Source organism: Oreochromis niloticus, linkage group LG22 (genome assembly GCF_001858045.2).
Source record: "Oreochromis niloticus isolate F11D_XX linkage group LG22, O_niloticus_UMD_NMBU, whole genome shotgun sequence".
Taxonomy (NCBI): Eukaryota; Metazoa; Chordata; class Actinopteri; order Cichliformes; family Cichlidae; genus Oreochromis; species Oreochromis niloticus.
Window position 1 is genome coordinate 1,491,960 of NC_031985.2, and position 17,658 is coordinate 1,509,617.

General features: G+C 45.0%; 1 long non-coding RNA gene across 3 annotated transcripts; it reads right to left on the reverse strand.

The window, feature by feature from the left end:
* Positions 1–5,719: 5,719 nt before the first annotated feature.
* On the reverse strand, positions 5,720–10,832 carry LOC102082031 (uncharacterized). Of its 3 annotated transcripts, none has more exons than XR_002057846.2 (3): positions 9,025–10,832; positions 6,711–8,816; positions 5,720–6,610 (listed from the first exon to the last, which is right to left on the reverse strand). It is a non-coding gene; the product is annotated as an uncharacterized LOC102082031 (long non-coding RNA). The 3 variants fall into 3 exon arrangements; XR_003215786.1 differs by having other exon boundaries at positions 6,711–8,607; positions 8,728–10,832; XR_003215785.1 differs by having other exon boundaries at positions 6,711–6,864; positions 7,163–10,832.
* Between the last annotated feature and the right edge of the window lie 6,826 nt (positions 10,833–17,658).

Consider the following 17,658-nt stretch of genomic DNA (forward strand, 5'->3'; position numbering starts at 1 on the left):
TTTTTGCTGCGATCAGGGTCCACCTCCTCCTGCACCGCTGCTTCATTAACACACCGAGCTGGCAGTGCCCCCCCACACCCTCTAGCAGATCATTACATGAAGGAACCTTTTAAAAACAAGCGCGTTCATGCTCACAGGTGTACACACGGGTGCTCACACACACAAACTACACCCTTTTGAGCTCCTACCTCAAAGCACACTGTGCGCTGTCGATCTCACGTGCTGCACAATAATGTTTAATATTTAGTATTTACTGTCATATTCCCATAGATCATTGTGATCTTGTTTATTACTCTCGTCTTCTTCTGCTTGCTTTCTTTTTTCTTTCTCAACAGGTGATCCAGGTGATCGATATATGGATTTTTTTTGTCTGCTTATTCTGTTGGTTTTTGTTTTTTGCCCTTTTTCCCCGTCCCTCTTCTCAGGTTTTTTTTTTTCTTTCCCTCTTTCTTTCTCCCCTTTCTTTCATACCAGTCAAGTCTGGCCCGTATTCAGCAAGTGAAAATAAAATAAACAATAAAAGGTGAATCGGATGGACCATTACAGCAAGGCTGGGATGGTCCATTTGGTAAAGTAAATCCGTTGGGCATCTTTCTTCGCCTTTAGACAATAATTCTGATGGCAAAAGAACCAAACGGGACAGGTCAAAAAAAAAAAAAACACACCGAGCTGTAGTGATGGTAAACTCGATTCTTTTTACTGAATCGAGTTTGAATGAGTCACTCATGAGTCGGGTTTTTGAGTCATTTGAGTCACTGAGTCAGTTGCCCAGAGAGTGCAAAAAACGTACATTTTCACTCAAACTTAATTTGTTTTTCTTTTCATGTAAATCCTGCTGCTGAGTGATTTAAAAAAATATTTTAAAGAGCAAAAAAGAGCAAAAAACTTTTAAAACATTTATTTTATTTTATTTGTATTTTCCTCAAATGTGTCAAATATATATTTTCTCATCTAAATAATTTAGCGAAATAGCGAATTTCTGATTATTTTACTTACATCACTGCAGCAGCTGAATGTGAGTCAGACACTGTTTTTTTTTTTTAATAGTGGAGGAACTGAGTTCATATACTTTTTCCTTTAGTCTGCTTATTATCTTTGCAAAACAAACAGACTGAATGTTATATTGTGTCAGTCAGACTATCAGACTTCATCTCAGGTGAAGGAGCAACTCTTCCACGGTAAGGGAGGGGTGAGTGAGTCTTGTCCTTACCCGATCCGTACCGGAAACCCGATTGCACGAGCAAATCTTACGTCACTTCCTCTCTTTGCCAACATTGCAACATTCAATATATTTGAATGATACGGTTAGCGCCCAGTTAGCTCCTAGCATGTCTCAACAGCTCTGCCTCCTTTTCGACTACCGGGACATTTAAACTATGGATAATCCGTATACAAACAAATTCATGCTTTTCTCCCCAACAGAGAGCGTCCCCCGATTGAACAACAGCGCCTAATTACAGAGTTAATAATACAGACATTGTAATATGTCACGTGAAGATTCATCAGCCAGATTAAGTGTTTACTGACAATTGACAGTGATAGCGGACATCATCATCACTATTCCAATCAATCCTCTCCACACAGACGAGCATAAACACACTCGACTATCACTAAATCAAATTTAACACACGTTTGTAATGACGCTAATTCAGTTTACAATAGGGTTCGTTCGCTCAGTCAGCAGGTGGCGGTATCCTCTTACACTGGGGAGTAAACTGCCATTAAACGAACAGAAGAAGAAGAAAACCCCTGCACATGCGCAGTACGGATCGGGTAGACCCGATTTGTACGGTCCGATTTTGCACATGCGCAGTAAGTATCGGGGAGTCCCGATCCATCACTATCTTTTTAGTTTTCATTTTTGTCTACATTATATTAAATGTTTCATTATCGGAAACATTTTAAGAGACACTTATTATTCTTAACATCTTAACATTTACTCTGACCCGTAACTATCGTAAAACGCTTCGAAGTAGACACATTTCGCGCATGCGGGGTACCGATCGGGTTTCCGGTACGGATCGGGTAGTGACAAGTCCTGAGTGATTCGTTCATGCTACGATTCCACACAGGAAGGGAGGGGGTGAGTAACTCAAACGTGCTGTTAGCATGTTAGCAGAGCGATGCTACTGTGAACTGAGGAGCTATTGTCTTGATGTGAGCTTCTACTCAGGGTTTTTTCTTCCAGTTCAGAGCAGAAATGTTTCTGTTAAGAAACTGGCTGTTGTTTTTTTCCACAATTTTAATTATAAGCTAGATATATTTCTACTAATGGAATTAGTTTGCTAACAGTAACAGGGATGAGTCAGTGAAGGAGTCAGTTGGGCTTCTGAATCATGATTCACGAGTCAGTAAAGTGATTCTCGAGTATTGAACAATTCGTTCATTACTCCAACATCACTACCGAGCTGCTCGGTGCAAAGCTGCAGAAGTGCGTCCTGTCACGGCGAGGATGATTTCAGACTCGTGGCAGCAGGTTTAAGAAGAACAGGAACTTTATTGAGACGAGGCTGAGACAAAGACACATGGAACAACACGCCGAGGCGGACGGCGCCGCTAACAGTGCACCTGGACCGGGGAAAACACAACAACCAGAGTCAGAAAACTGCAAAAGTCCAACAAAAAGTGGGCCCACTGTTCAGGGGGCGGAGCTTGGCCAGAGACCGGCATTATTGGCTGTGCTGGCATCAAAAAGCCCAGGACCGCGGTTTGGAGTTCCTGAACACTGAGCAACATTTACAGCACATTTTACTCTTTAGGTCACTTTGAACATATTTAGGCTGAAATTAAATTATTTTTAAAAATTATTTAATTTTTTAAACTTTATTTAAAGTTTAAATATTTCATGGATGAAGTGATTTTGTATCATTGTTGAAGAGACTTTGGTAAAACTGTGACTCATAGTGAACAAAGAATAAAACTCTTGGAGAACCAGGAAAACTTTGATTGGTATTCCCACCATCAGAGGAGCCTTTGGATCACCTGCTGGGTCCACAGTGCCCGAGGGTCCCCCCGCCCCATCTGGAGCTTTTGGCACACTCTCTGCCTCGGCCTCGCTTGCTAACAGCTGTGTGTCATTTATGTGTGAACTCCCGGCTCTCTGATGATGCTGAGTTTGTTTCTCAGCTGAAATCTGAACGTCTCGCTGGTGTTCCTGTCTTAGGAACATACAGAAACCTGCCCGAGTACACCTCTGCTCTCGTGCTGGATGGTGGGTTAGCTGATAAACACGATTTCTACAAATCTGGATAAATTTCCAAAGAAAACTCCAACAGCAGGAGACATTCATCCCTGTCTGTCTGCCTCCGGCCAGTGGTGTGCACAACACCGTCTCACCCCGACCAAACTGATGGACACGCTGAGGCTGCTGGGAAACGTACGTAGAGGAGCAGTGACCAACATCCGAGTGTCAGCGGCTGAGAAATGAAACCACATTTATGGAAAGAAACTGGGAGGCTGAGAGCGTCGGTGTGGGAACAGTCAGACCACACCCACAACATCCAAAAGTAAGACAGCAGACCAGAACCACAGCAGGGTGACACCTTACCCCACCCTCACAGTGGGTTCACCTGAAGCTTTGGCTGACTGTGACCCACACCTGTTTTCACACCCAGGCAGAAGATCAACATGGGGTCCACGGCCCTCTTAGGGACACTTCCCATAGGGCTTAAGGGACTCTCACCAACTGAAGAAGCTTCTTGGATGAAGAGTCTTAAAGATGTCTCTTTGGACTGAAACGTGACGCGTGATCCGACTCGACATCCTCAGAATGATGCAGAGCGTTTACAGCTTTTATAAAGTCCTTTTAAGCCCTTATTGGTTCCTGCAGATATGAGTGACCTTCAGTGTCTCCAGCACCTCCACCTGCATGTGAGGACCTCCTGCCTCCACCTGCCTCCTCTCTAAAGCTCCCTGCTCCATACTAATGGGCCTCCTTCAGTTTCTTTCACTGCTCATGCTCCGCCGCTGCACGTTTTCAGCTCCTCTATAAGAAGACAGATCACTTCCCTGTGTCAGGCTGCTGACCTTTGTGTGATGTATGGGGTCATCTGATCTGCCGTCTCTCAGATTTATGAGACCGCCGGCTGTAAAACACAGTGACCTATGTGGAAAACAACGTTTTTGGGACGTCGGCCAGCAGGCGGAGTTCTGAACGAGAGCAGAAAGATAAGCTGAGCTTCATGTTTTTCACTCTTAGGTCCGACTGGACGTCCACGCCTCGGCGTGTTCAGGACACTCGGTAAATTTAACCCTCCAGAAAGAAAGAAAGCTGCCACAGCATCATTCAGACGTGCTTTCAGTTTAAAAGCTGAACACAGTTTAATGGAAGCAGCAGTCTTTACGTGAGCCGGCAGCGTCCTCAATCCAGCTGCAGATTAACGGCTTCAGGTTCCTCTGCACAACTGAGCCTCATCCGGAAGATTTGGAGAGCTGCGGCTAATCACGCGTCCTTTTAAGAGCTGAGGTGTGCTCACACAGCTGAATGGTGCTGATGAGTTCCTGCAGGAACTGATTACAAAGAGCTGCTGCTTATCCTCACATGAACCCCGACAGCACGACCTGAAAATGAACCAATCAGCAGCGAGCTGTGTGTTCACCTTCAAACACTTCACAGGACATGAGCTGCAGAGAGGTGTTCATGTTACAGAGTGTTGAAGACAGCTGTCTTTGTATGAGCCTATGCTCTTATTTGGAGTTTCAAAGAAAACACAGGAGAGCAGACGGCGTGGGATATTGTGACAGAGGTTATTCTTATCATATCATTCATATCATCTCTATGCATGATGTCAACATGAGTTCACACGTCCATCTGAACGCTGGGAGGATACTCGGACAGTCCTCTGCTGAGGGGGGAATAAAAACAGGAAATAACATTCAATTCAATTCAACTTTATTTATATAGCGTCAAATCACAACAAAAGTCGCCTCAATGCGCTTTATATTGTACAGTAGATCACACAATAATACATACAGAGAAAAATCATATCATATGACCCTCTATGAGCAAGCACTTTGGCGACAGTGGGAAGGAAAAACTCCCTTTTAACAGGAAGAAACCTCCGGCAGAACCAGGCTCAGGGAGGGGCGGGGCCATCTGCTGCGACCGGTTGGGGTGAGAGAAGGAAGACAGGATAAAGACATGTTGTGGAAGAGAGACAGAGATTAATAACAGATATGATTCAGTGCAGAGAGGTCTATTAACACATAGTGAGTGAAGAAGAAACCCCCAGTGCATCATGGGAATCCCCAGCAGCCTACGTCTATTGCAGCATAACTAAGGGAGGATTCAGGGTCACCTGGTCCAGCCCTAACTATATGCTTTAGCAAAAAGGAAAGTTTGAAGCCTAATCTTGAAAGTAGAGATAGTGTCTGTCTCCTGAATCCAAACTGGAAGCTGGTTCCACAGAAGAGGGGCCTGAAAACTGAAGGCTCTGCCTCCCATTCTACTTTTAAATACTCTAGGAACAACAAGTAGGCCTGCAGTGTGAGAGCGAAGTGCTCTAATAGGGTGATATGGTACTACAAGGTCATTAAGATAAGATGGGGCCTGATTATTTAAGACCTTGTATGTGAGGAGCAGGATTTTGAATTCAATTCTGGATTTAACAGGAAGCCAATGAAGGGAAGCCAAAACAGGAGAAATATGCTCTCTCTTTCTAGTCCCTGTCAGTACTCTTGCTGCAGCATTTTGGATCAGCTGAAGGCTTTTCAGGGAGTTTTTAGGACATCCTGATAATAAAGAATTACAGTAGTCCAGCCTGGAAGTAATAAATGCATGAACTAGTTTTTCAGCGTCACTCTGAGACAGGATATTTCAGCCTGTTGGGTTAATCATCCAGATTTTTCCCACATCTGATGATGGTGATGTCATCCACAAAGCCCTGACCTCTGACGTCTAAAGCCCTGAGCAGCACGTCCTTGCAGCTCATCTCGTGCTTCCTCCACGGCACACTGAGGTGTCACTCCTGAAGGCTTTCTGGTCCTCAGATCTTTTCCTGCTGAGTGAAAGTTTTTACTGAAGCTGCTGCTGAAAATTATCCACCAGAGAGAGCCAGCACGACTTTATCCTCTGCAGCAACAAGGAGACGAAGCATGAGCCTCTCTTTGAAATAATAATCACCAACGAGCAACAGAAAAACCGTGGAACAAACAACTTCCTGTTCCTGAGCTGAAGCCGCACAGACGTCCGTCTGGCATCAACATGGATTAAATAAAAAAACATTAACAAATACAAAATGAAAACAAAACATGAATCCACATATAAAAAGAAGACAACCAAATAAATGAACAGAATAAAATGAAGTCGCAGGTTGGAGATACTTTTGATAATTAGCATCATTTGTGGCGCGCAGATTAAGTTTTATCAGTAACAAGTCGAGGGATGAGCGCTCTGATCGGTCATGTGACTCGTCTCCATTCAGACCTTTGCCACTAAAATCCTTCCTCTCTTATTCAGGAGTATTCGTCTGCAGGATTAAACGATGTCCACATAAAGACAAAACTGGGACTCAGAGTCTTGTTGAAGTTTGGGCTAACGAGCGGCTCGCTGCTCAGGGCGTCCACGCACAGCGGGAAGCTGCACCGAGGCGTTACAGCGCTGTCCGTGGTGCTGAAGGCAAACGAGGAGCAAAAAGTTTTTAGATTTAATTGAAACCATAAAGATCACCTCACAGACGGTCCAACACACAGCAGGCACGGGTAACACTGACCAGGTAATCACAGCGACGCCGAGCAGAACGTGTGAGGTTCAGGTACAAAAACGCAGATCCTCAGATGGCAGGAAGTGATGACCATATCTGCAGCTGCACGTCCACGTTACACCGTCCAGATGTGGCTGCTGTGTGGTGCCACACCTGCCCACATCTGGAACAGACAACATCAAAACACGTTACAGCTTTATTCAAAAACACTGCAAAGTCCCCACAAACAACAGTGACCCACAGGACCCTCGGCTCGAGCCCCGGGACGACGGCACCGTCTCACTGATGAACCAAGGGCGAAACAAAGCTGACCACCAGGAGCAAACAGCACCACCTCTGTGGACATTTCTACGTCACCTGCTCATCAATGCTGTGATTTATACACGTGGAAGCAGGAGCTACAGTGTGATTTATGTCAGCTCCTTTAGAAAGGACCTCAGGTGCGTGTGTGTTAATATTACCTGTCCTGGTCGGTGAGTGCAGGAATATTCCACCACGTGTCAGAGTAGAATTACTGCTCCTGTTTTCCAGTCAACCAGCTGATCCTAACTTAAATCCCAGCCGGAGTCTGATCCTTGAATTTTACATCGGTTTCCTTCGTATATTTCACCAGCTGTTTTTGCTGGCAGGAGCTGCTGTGCTCTGAAAGGAGGATTTCTGCACATTTTGGGCTCATTAAAGGCAGCACCGTGTTCTGTTCTGCAGCTCAGGTGTGCAACATGGAGGTGAAAACAACGGTGACATGAAGAAGAAGCATCTGCATGTCTCCTTCTGCTCCTTCTGCTCCGTCTCAGTGAAGGAGCAGGAGGAGGAGCAGGAAGACTGAGGGGCCAGCCTCCTGCAGTTTGTTCAGCTCGGTCACAGCTCAGCTCGATGGTGAACCATCAGCATCACCTCTGACATACCTGAACTCCACCTGCAGAAGCTCAGACAGCAGGCCCTCCACTTTGGTCCTCACACAGTAACAATGACACTAAACAGCTAACTTCCTGTTGACCTTTAACCCCTTTAGACTCATCATTTAAACCAATCAGATCACGCAGGGTGGCATTGCAGGCTTCAGGGTCTCCTCCTGTCCAAACACACAGGTGGTGGTTTGCTTGGCTAATACAATGTGCTAATTATGACAACAACAACAATCATAGTGATAAATGAGGCTGCTCAGGCGGCCCCCTGCTGTGTGTCGGGGTTAGCGCAGCCACAGGTGTTTATGAACAGTGTGATACGGCCACCTGCTCCTCAGCATCACACACTCAGGTAGCCTGATGCCTGTGAGTGTGTGATGATGAGGAGCAGGATGAAGAGAGCCTCTCAGCAGCACCGAGCCCCATAAACTGGTCCAGTCACCCCAGTGTGAACAAACCCAACCACACACACGCACACACTGATGTTTCACTGCAGCAAGGTAATTCGTGCTGATGGTGTGTGTGTGTGTGTGTGTGTGTGTGTGTTCTCCTAAACCATAATGAGCAACTGCAATTACAGCCTTTCTGCTCTAATTAGCAACCTTCATCCTCAGCATCCTCCCTTCTTTCTTCTCTCGGCTCCTCTTCACCTGTGAATGTCAGGTGAGCCCCACCCTCACACATCTCTCTGTATGAAGTCTAATATTTACTCAGTGATGGAATTACTTCTAAAATGACCTCCGGCGCTCCGATTGCTGGGAGGGGACTTAGCTAACGAGGTTATAATGACCTGTGGAAAAAATGTAGTGACTCATTATTCGGAGCGCGCTCTGAGCTCCTTCCTCCGGTCCCAGTGACGAGGCCGTTGCCAAGCAGGCGATGAAACCTCGGCGTGGACCAGGAGAAGAAATGTGCTCAGATATCATGTCAGTGAATCGCTGCAGGCACAAAAAAATCTGCGTCAGTGTTTTCAGCTCGACGTTGTGACGACGTCTTAGAGGCTAAAACAGGATCAAGGAAAAAGGAAAAACGTTTACTGTGGTCAAAGAGAAAAATACAACTTTTCATTTTTATGACTTTAATCTTGTTTCTTTGGCTGAATATTCCCAAAGTCTAATTACCAGAAAGCCTTCCAGGCTTGTTCGTGTTCCTGTTTCGGAGCAGCTCTAGCACTGCGCTGCTGAACTTTGAATTGCAAATTTGTTTTGACCTTTAAGTGGACAGAAAGATTTATTTAAGCTCTTCTGTCAGAGTATGAACCAAAACAACAAGTCCAGCCAGTGAACCTCGTCCAAACAGAAAATGATAAACCCTCATTTATCTGATGCTGGGCCCACATGCCACCATCACCAGCCGCTCACTGGAAACTCTGGACATGTTTAATATGACGATGCAGCTCTGCACATAGGATGACTTACTTTCTGTATCCATCTGTCGATACTGTCATGGTGTGTGTGCAGCAGGACTCAGGACGGCAAAACTAAACTCAGCTTTATTTGCTGGACAGCAAAAGGAACAGAAACTAACTAGACTGGGAATCATAACCAGGCGTAACAGGCAGACAGAACACAGCCAGGTATGAAGGTACGACGCGACACTGACAGAGAAACACAGGGTTAAACACAGCTGGGAGTAATCAAAGCTGACGAGACCGGGGGAAGCTAAACTAGAAACACTGACATGAGACACGGACCGTCAAAGTAAAACAGGGAACATGGAGCACAGAGACACGACTGACCTGGGAACAACATAATAAACATGAAGACTGAACTAAACGCAGGAAGAAAACCTAAGAAGAGCAAAGAAGAACGCCAGGATACGACGCAGAACCCAAAACACCATCAGTCATAAACCACCATGAAGTCACAGATTTACAATAACACTGGGGACTGTAACAGATATATAAGTGTGTGTGAGTGTGTGAGTGTGTGTGTGTGTGTGTGTGTGTATGCGTGTGTGTGTGTGTGAGTGTGTGTGTGTGGTTCTGAAACACTGTGAGAGGATGTTCTCCTCGGTCTGACGTCAGTGTCCTCGCTCATTCCAGTTTATCTGCTGATGAAATCCTGTGAATGTTTTTTGAACTCCGGATGTTTACTTTCATACTCGTTACTCCATGATCTGCCTCTCTCCACTGGGTTGATGGGGTCACCATGGAAACATCCCAAATATCCCTGAGGTCACATCCAGGGGATGTGGAAATACAGCTGGAGCAAAAAGAAACAGGCAGGCTTCATCTCTAATCCAGACGGGTGTTATGTTTGAGGAAATCTTATCAGGATAATAAATAATCCCATTTAGTGGGAAAGAATCCTGAAATCACAGTGTTGTGTTTTACTGGCTTCTGACTGGGAGCAGTTTCAGGACAGCTGGAGAAATATTATTATTATTATTATGACGACTGCAGACCAACAGAAAGTCCAGAGGCAGACTCGGAGTCACCGTGGGCTAAAGGTTTTCTTTCAGTGAGGAGTCTGTGTTTGGAGAACTGTGCAGGCAGGTGAGTCTGCGAGCAGCCTGCAGCTTGTCAGGGTCGCTGAAGCTGCAGGAGCACAGTGTACATGCCATACATCTGCTAACATTACATGCAGTCACCGTCCCTGTCAGGTAAAGCTTTGATATTCGACAGCGATCAGTCAGCGATGCCGGGGTCACAGTGCCGACACAGCGCTTGACCACAGTCCCTGAAGGCGGCAGCCCCGGTGCGCCTGGTTGATCCCGGCGGCTTCAGGCGTTACTAACAGATATTTGTCTCCAGAGTCTGGCTCCAGGAGGCGCTGTTAGTTTCCCTCAAAGGGGCTGCTACACCCATCGAGTTCATTTGTTACCTTGGTCAAGTCAAGTCAAGTCAAGTCAAGTTGGCTTTATTGTCACTTCAGCCATATACAGTTTGTACACAGTGAGGCGAAACAGCATTCCTCCAGGGCCAAGGTGCTACATGCAACATAAATTTACAACATAAATTAACAGAAAATCACTAAACTAGCTAACTAGAGACAGGACAGACTGACCTAACATAAATTACAACATAAATTAACTAAAACTAACTATTCTAACTAGGTAAGTAGTGCAAAGGAAACCGTAAACATACTTGGTATGTAGGTAGTGCAGGAACAGTAAACATAAAAATATTGTGCAAAAAGAGCATTTACAGGTTGATGTGTAAGTCCAGTCTCAGTGCTTTGAGGTAGTTGAGTTGAGCTGAGTGATAGAGTGTGTGTGTGTGTGTGTGTGTGTGTGTGTGTGTGTGTGTGTTTATCAGTCCAGTCCCTTTTTGTTGAGGAGACGGATGGCTTGTGGAAAGAAGCTGTTGCACAGTCTGGATGTGTGTGCCCGAATGCTTCGGTACCTTTTTTCAGATGGCAGGAGTGTGAAGAGTGTGTGAGAGGGGTGTGTCCAATCAGCCACAATGCTGGTGGCTTTGCGGATGCAGCGTGTGGTGTAGATGTCCTTAATAGAGGGGAGAGAGACTCCAATGATCTTCTCTGCTGTTCCCACTATCCGCTGTAGGGTCTTGCGGTCCGATATGGCACAGTTCCCAAACCAGGCAGTGATACAGCTGCTCAGGATGCTCTCAATAGTTCCTCTATAGAAGGTGGTCAGGATCGGTGGTGGAAGCTGGGTTACAAATAATGAAAACAAAGCGTGAGATGGACCGTTGGACTGACGTTACATCAAACAGAGTTCACCTGACAGACCGAGCTTTCAGTCTGCCACTCGACCTCTGATCATCACCTGTGCTCATAAGATCAGGGTCATTTTTCCAATCACTGGAAAACACTGCTGACCACACAACCTGCGTCACCATAAACCAAGAAGATGGATGGATGCAGGATAATAATACAGCTCAAAACAAGGAGCTCTGTAACCACGCCCTTTGTCGTGTTACTTCCTGTGTGCTCAGCCACTGGAACCAATAATCCCAACACCAACACAGGGATATGAGACAGACCGAGGCTGGAGCGTATCCCAACAGACCAAACCCATGGAAACTGTCACATGAAGGTCGGGAGGCTGTTTGACCCCAGAACCTTCTCCATAATGATGATGATGATGATGATGATGATGATAACTAGCAGAGTATGAATCCACCAGTGTCGTTTCTCACAGGCACTAAAATGAAACTGGTTCCTTTTAGGTTTGTGAAATGCAGACTGGTAGGTTTAATTCTGAGAAGTGCAGCAGGCAGAAGAGAGAACAACAACAGCTGTTTTTGTACATAAAAGCATTGAGGTCAGACTGACCTGCTGACTTCAGACGTGTTTGGGAGGAAGTGAAAATAACCAGAATTTCAGAGAAACTCTAAATGTGTCAAAGTGACCTGTTGTGTCCAGCAATAACAGCTTAAAACAACTTTACCTTTTCTTAACCATCAGAGATGATGACAGTCTGTATCCCTGGACCTGCTTCCTAAAGTCCACAAGTGCTTAACAGCAGCAGTAAAATCAATTAAAGCATCAAGGATAAATCAGTCTGTGGATAAATACAGACAGTGTTGGGGAGTAACGGAATACATGTACCACCGTTACGTATTTAGAATACAAAATATGAGTAACTGTATTCCGTTACAGTTACCGTTTAAAAAGGTGGTATTCAGAATACAGTTACTTTGTTGAAATAAATGGATTACACGGCGGTACTTCCCTGTTTCATATTGTCGCGGGTCAGGACTGTTTGGGTTTGTTTGACAGCTACGTAATGTTGTTCCAGGCGGCAGCGTTACGGTTGCCATGGTTACAGAGTGACGCGCTCTCTCTCTGCGTGTTTCCTGGGTGAGAGAGCGCTTTTTTGTTGTTGTTGTTGTGCTAAGCTAAAAGGCAGAATGCTACAGGCATGGCCCTAAAGAATGTAGCATGATGGGCAGTGTAGTCCGTGCTGCAGGGAGAATGGACTGCCATACACGTTATGTGTCTGTGAGCGAGGGAGGGAGAGAAAGGAAAAGTCCGAGCTGTCACGGAGCAAAAACGGGAGCTGGAAGCATGTAAATATAATAATAACCACTGCAGCCAAGAAGAGTGCCTGACGAGCCCAGCTGTAAGTAAGCTATTAAGACTCAACTGTACACTGTGTTCGTGTTTTCCTCTGGAAAAAATAAGTTCTGTTGGAGCAGCCTTTCAACGCCTCTCTCTGTCTCTGGCAAGCAAAGTTGACCCAGACAACAAAGTAAAGCTATTTTTCAGCTACCAGCCCGACACGGAACCCACCGTATTAGCCAGAGGTCCCTTTACTACTGTTCGGAGCCGCGGACCTTCAGTAACAGTAATAAATCACAGCAATAGTACATTCACGTAGTTGTAAACAGCATGATAATATATTAAGTAATCCAAAGTATTCAGAATACGTTACTCTCATTGAGTAACGTAACGGAATACGTTACAGAATACATTTTGGGGCATGTATTCAGTATTCTGTAGTGGAATACATTTTAAAAGTAACCTTCCCAACACTGAATACAGACATCAGGACCCACCGACAGGGAGGTGGAGCTGTCTGAGCCTTCAGCTGCAAACATTCATGTGCAACACGTCTTTGCTCTGCAGACTAGAACTCCCCGAGGATCTCCTGCAGTCAGGACGAGGTCATCTGTGGTCACGTCTGCCATATTTCACCAATCAGATGCAATATAAAAGTTCATTTTGGTTTTTCCACGCCATTCTTCCATCGTCTCCTGCCAAGAGTCATGGATGATGATGATAAATGTTTGGACTTGATTCTTAGAAGGATTAAATTCAAACCTGTCCACAGAAGACATCAACAGACGGTGACGTAATTATAAAATAATATCCATCAATAATGTCACGTTTAAGAAAAACACAGGTAACACTGGTGATACTAACGCTCAGGTGTGTAACAAGAACAGGAACTAAAAGTAAGATTTAAAGTCAGGTGTGAAACACATCTGCAGCCGGTGTGAGGAGGCCGGAGCAGACTGAGGCAGGTAAGGTCGAGATGAAAGGAGATACAGGTGAGGGAAAGGGTCCGTGTCCTTGGAAGATCAAACATCCTGTCAAAGGAATAAACAGTGTTGAAGCTGTTCTGAACATTTAACAGATCTCACTGAAGCAGCTGATTTTCAATAACAGACTGAGAAGGAAATCTTTAAAAAATAACCCAAAGGTCAAACATGGCACTTGTATTTAAGGCGGCGTGCAGCGTGCAGCATGCGGCGTGCAGCATACGGCGTGCAGCGTGCGGCGTGCGGGGTCTGAAGCTTGGAAACATTTCCTGTAGCGAGCTCTGAACTCCGGACGCAAACATTCACAGAAACACGGCCGCCATCGCCCAACGTTTCAACAAGCTGACACACACACACGTTTGTTTTTCTGTCTTTGTGAGGACCTGCTGGCGCTCATTCCCAGGACATCGAACACGAGACTTGTTTTAAAACACAGAACGAGGAAACTTGTTATATTAACTTACTGCAACTCATCGTCCCATAAAGCAACATTAGAAGTGAGAGCACGCACTAGTGGCCAAACTAACTATCAGATAATAACGGCCCGTGAAAAGACACCCACCGATGCCACTGGACAGACGTACTACAAATCTCAGTACATTTGCTCTTTCCTGAATATACTTGTACTGCATTTAGGTATTTTTCATTTCTGTGGCTACTTTAGAAGCACCATTTAAAGTATGTACAACACATCGTGCCATTCTTATTTTCTTCACTTCAAATATAAATCCACTAACATAGAGAGCAGGTCATTCCAGTCTATAATACTGCAGCATCACCTGTGGATCACCTGGTTCCACTTCCTTTGTTAGTTTCCTGTGAGTTTCCCGTCAGTAATTATTCACTCCTCACATATACAGCCATGCTTCCCGTTGTTTCCTGCCAGATTCCCCCACTGTGTTTGTGACGATTGGCCTGTGAGGCTATCCTGAGTCTACTGTTTGGTCGAGCTGTACAGAGATAAAACGACCCAGCTGTATTTAAGTCATTAAAATCATCCCCGTTAAGGTGATATACAGGTCAGAGTTCAAGTGCATTTAATCTAATAATGTAGTCAGTTAGAGACTCGTAGGAGTTTATTCTATAAAACCTGTTTTCTTTGAATAAGACTTCACTTCAAATATTCAGTTTATATTTTTGCTTCTGAAACCCAAAACTGTGGCACAGCTCTCAGTTTCAATAACGAAACTTTAGAAGAAAACCTGGCGTGACGTTTCCATTGTTTTTAAGCTGCTGATGTAATGGAAGGAAACACAAAGAAAGACTGTGGAATAAGAGTAATAATACTGTAACGGATACTTCAGAGGACCCCGGGGTCTTCATGGCTTTCTTTACATATATACATAAGTATATGTAAGTGCAGTGATGGAGCTGTGTTCTTTATTTAAAATGATATTTATGAGAGTAAAACAGGTTTTAATAAAAGTGTTCAAAGATTACCTGTTACACATAACCTACATAACCTTAGAAACCTGGGTGTTATTTTTGATGAAGCTTTTTCTTTGGAGGGACATTTAAATCAGACAGTAAGAACCTGCTTTTTTCACTTGAGGAACATTTCTAAACTTCGATCCATCGTGTCAACAAGTGAACTCGAGATGATAGTTCATGCTTTTGTCTCTACAAGACTCGACTACTGTAACAGCCTGTTTACTTGTCTAAACAAGAAAGGGCTAGCCTGCCTACAGGTTGTTCAAAACTCTGCAGCGAGGCTACTGACCCGCTTGAACAAGGGTGCTCATATGACCCCTGTTTTAAAGTCGCTGCACTGGCTACCAATCAGATTCAGGTTCCATTTTAAAATTCTAGTTTTAACTTTTAGAGCATTACAGAGACAGCCCCCCCCGACGTTGCCGATTTGATTCGTACACATACCCCCACTCGTAACCTGAGGTCATCAGACAAAAACCTTTTAGTGGTCCCCCACACTCATTTTAAAACCCGAGGGGACCGATCCTTCCAGGCTGCTGCACCCAGACTGTGGAATGCACTTCCCCCATTTCTACGGGGTTTGGACTCAGTGGAGACCTTCAAAAAGCAGCTAAAGACATTTTTATTTCAAAAAGCTTTTAATTAGATCAGGGTTTTTATGATGTATTTATAACTGTATTATGTTTTTACCTTGTAAAGCACTTTGTGACATATGTCTGTGAAAGGTGCTATATAAATAAACTTTACTTTACTTTACTTACTGTTAGCTTCATTTAAAGGATGTTTGAACTCCAGGTCACAGGTTATTTAAACAGGTGTCAGTGACCCACTCACATGATTCCACATCATCACCACTTTTCCTTTCTTTGCTTGTGTCTGGAGGCTAAAACTTTGGTCCCGTTACTTCAGGTAAACGTGAGGTCAGAGTGGGCGGGGTCAGATTTTCAGCGTTTTGGGTTGAGCCGGTTTACTCAAGCATGGAGTAAAGTTACTGCAAAGATGCTTTGGTTCTGCAAAAGACTGTGCATCCTCCACCTCCCGCCTTCCTCTGGGTCCTCGTGTGCCAACATTTAAATAAATGACAGAAGAAAATCTGCATGATACATAACAGACGTGCTATAAAAGCATAAGTTTTCATCTGTCTTAATAATCACATCATAGCAGTGAAGCATGATTGGTCCAAATGACTGTAACTCAGAAGGAGGCTTTTACTTTTCAGGCTCAGATTACTGCAGTATTACCACCTAATTAATGTCTGTATTCTGCATCAGGGAATGCAGCCTGAGGCGTTTCACGTGGCAGCAGAGAGAAAGGGTTAACTCAAAGTCCTGAAACCTCCATCCTTCTTTTCTGGGACAAACTCGGAGTGCTGCTCACACTTCCTGGATGGATGTTTGCTAGCTCGGAGCCGTCTCTCCGGGCCTTTCCTCCCACTGCCTGAAGCGTGTGTGTGTGTGTGTGTGTGTGTGTGTGTGTGAATTCAGTTATTGTGCTGAATAAATCCCATTAATGCGATGTGTACCTCTGCTGATCCCTGCAGGGTGTTTAATTTTCTTTTCAGAGCAGCGTTTCCCCGCAGAGGACGCCACGAGCTCGTCTGCAGGAAAAGAACAAATTCTGAGAAACTGGAGCTGCACGAGGGCGGCGTCTAAAGCAGCTTTAACAGCGCTTTAAGGAGACACGCTCTGCTTTCCTGTGAGGAGGTCAGAGGTCATGTAGCAGCAGAGCAGTGAAGGTCAGGAAGCTTCCTTTGAGGCTGTGTGATGAAGCAGTGAATTTATTTTAAGGGCTGAACCTTTTGGTTTTGGCTAACAAAGAGAAAGAAAGAGTCTGGAGCTCCAGAGGAGGTCGGGGGGTGTCACTGCCCACTGAGCTCCTCTGTCTCAGGGGCAGAGCTCAGCAGACAGCGCCTCCTGACCCTGGTGCTTCAGATCGGCTGGTTCCCAGGACCTGCAGAGAAAACAAAGACAGCAGCTGTCTCTTGTGAATGTGGATCCAAACTGACACTTGATTGGTTGGCAAAGGCAATCACATATTTTTAAGAAGCTGACGCTATTCCTGGAGTGATGGCATGCACACATACGGAGGACATGCTGGGACTGAGGTGAAACCATGGATGCTGTGAAAAAGCTGTGGAAAACGGTCTGTCTTTAAAACCACAGAATCGCCGCCTGTTGTCCTTTTGTTGTCCTTTTGTTGTCTGATGAAACACATTCGTCCAGAACAGTCGGATTTTTAACTTTCAGACTTACCAACAGATACAATTCCTCCTCAGAGAGCAAACAAACAAACTCGGAGAGAAGAGAGGTCAGGGCTGGCTGCCAACACTCACATCGACTTCCCTGAGAACCGCAGATATAAACACTTCCAGCAGCTTTGTCGGGGTTAAAGGTCACGGGGTGAAAAGGACAGAATCACTAAACAAGGAGATGATGAACGCTGCAGGAATCAGACATCAGCTCAGATTTGAAAATATTTACTTAAACACTTTTTTTAATCTGATGCAGAATCATCTTAAAGTGGCAGTTTCTCTACTGTCCAACAGGGGGCAACTCTGCTAGTTTACACTCCCAGGATGGCGGCGTACAGGCGTACGCAGCGGCACAGCGCTCCCAACCCACCGATAAAGGGCCATTCTATTCTATGCTGTTCTATTCTATTCTACTCT